General features: G+C 36.8%; 1 long non-coding RNA gene across 2 annotated transcripts in view; it reads left to right on the forward strand.

Annotated features, from left to right (window-relative positions):
• The window catches only part of LOC102005036, a 10446-nt gene extending 8784 nt beyond the window's left edge, over positions 1 to 1662 (forward strand). For both annotated transcript variants that reach the window (XR_001233315.1, XR_260366.2), the window contains exon 5: positions 254 to 1662. This is a non-coding gene — a long non-coding RNA (uncharacterized LOC102005036). The remainder of the gene's footprint in view (positions 1 to 253) is intronic.
• The last annotated feature ends 223 nt before the right edge of the window (positions 1663 to 1885 follow it).

Below are 1885 nucleotides of genomic sequence, written 5' to 3' on the forward strand. Positions count from 1 at the left end.
TCAGGGCTGTCCTAGTCCGCTGGGCAGCCTGCTGTGTCACTGCCCCCAGTAAAGACTCCTCTCGTGTCAGAAGGTCTGGTCTGGTTCTGTGTGGGTCTCGGCCCGATCATATCAGTATTATAGTTAGGCACTTTTCTTTTAGACAGTGTATAATATAAAATATTGTTTTCTTTATATGTGTTTTAAATATTTATTAAAGTAAGCTTATGCACAAGCTCCTAGTCTAACCTTCCTCTTATTTTTTTTCCCTCAGATATTTCTGCATTGTCTTCTAGAGCAGTGGTTCTTCTTTTAATCACCCTCTTTCCCTGTCTTGAAATATGGATGTCTTTCTACACATCACCTCCATGGTTTGGAATGAAAAAGATGGTTTTCTTTTGTTCTACTTCTGAGCTTCAGCACGGAGAAGCCCTTAGGATGCAGTTATCCTGTGACGTCTCCAGTAAAAAAAAATCCAGCTGACGTGGGGCTTCTGCTGTGGTTTGCTTAATTACAAAGAAATCATTTGGCAAGGTGAAGGCATATGTGTTTAGTTTTAAACAGGTGCTTAGGTCATGATATTTGTGAATTCTTTCACTTTGTTCCAAACAAGAAGAGTATATAAACAGCAAGTGTGGATGACTTCAGGGGTTCTTAAAAATGTCTTCCAGCTTTGGCCACTATCTGAGAAGCACAGTTAAGACTGCAGCAGTAACTTCCAAATAGCGTGATTTGAAATGAAAGAGATGTTAAAACAGTTACATATATCTCAAAATCCTGGCTTACTTATCCTGACATAGTTTACTGGAGCAGAACAAAGGTCCACTATTGTAATTAAACGTTTGATATTATAAGGAAGTATGAAGATATTAAGGTTGATTTCCTATATGAATAAACCATCAGTTTCTGTAGATACACATTTTTACACATCTAAACCCACATTTTTGAACAAAAGAAATTTTTTTCTCCTAGAGAAGGACAATATTGACTTCTTTTTTAGAAGTTTTTGGAAATTTGATATTTAAAAAAATTTTTTCTCACTCTTCTAAGAAAGGACCAACTTGTATAGCAGCTAATCCTGTGAATGCATGTTTTCACTTAGTTGAAAGAATGATAAAAGAAAACAACACAGTTTGAATCCAGTGATGGAATTCTATTGACTTCCCTGAGATGAGTAGCTACTGTTTAACAAATTTCTTTATCCCTTTGCGGAGTCATATATAGCACATGAGACTTTTTTTCCTTGTGGTGAAGGCCAGAAGAAAAGTGCTGCAAGTGGTTCACTCCAGAAGATGTAATGGGCCCTGTTGTACAGCCTGCCCTCAACTCTGGGACATGGAAGTGTGCAGATAAAATGAGAAAAGTTTCGGTATACCTTGCTCCTAAGAAAAAAAGCAAAATGTCTTATGTAGCACCATCTGAGTTTTGACATTTTACATTATATAGCTTAATTTTTTATGAACTTTTTCTTTGAACCAGGATGGGCACTTAATGTTTTATTTTTCTAGGCAATAGGTATAATCTTAGGTTGAAAAGGCTAGAACTCAGGTAAATATCCCTACTTAGAACTGAGTTTTCTCCTTAGAGAATGAGCCTCAAAAGTAATGTTCCCAATCCTGTGCTTGGTCATTATAGATTTAGAAGAAATTTAGGATCTGCAAAGAATCTTAAGAAAAATAGTTCTAATAAGAATTACCGGTCTACTTTATTTTCCCTTCACAATTAACTCCATGATGAACACACTGTTATAGAACCGTGTCCCTCCAACAGAGGACCATTGTGTGAGGTGTCAGGTCTCTACATAAGAAGAGTGAAACCTTTATTTTTGATTCTTTGTGAGTAGAGAATTTTAAACTTGTTAGATCATTTCTCTTTGTGGGATGGGTTCCCAGGGCTGTGGGTGCTG

This window comes from Chinchilla lanigera, unplaced genomic scaffold (assembly GCF_000276665.1).
Source record: "Chinchilla lanigera isolate Chin_1 unplaced genomic scaffold, ChiLan1.0 scaffold00015, whole genome shotgun sequence".
NCBI classification, from domain to species: domain Eukaryota; kingdom Metazoa; phylum Chordata; class Mammalia; order Rodentia; family Chinchillidae; genus Chinchilla; species Chinchilla lanigera.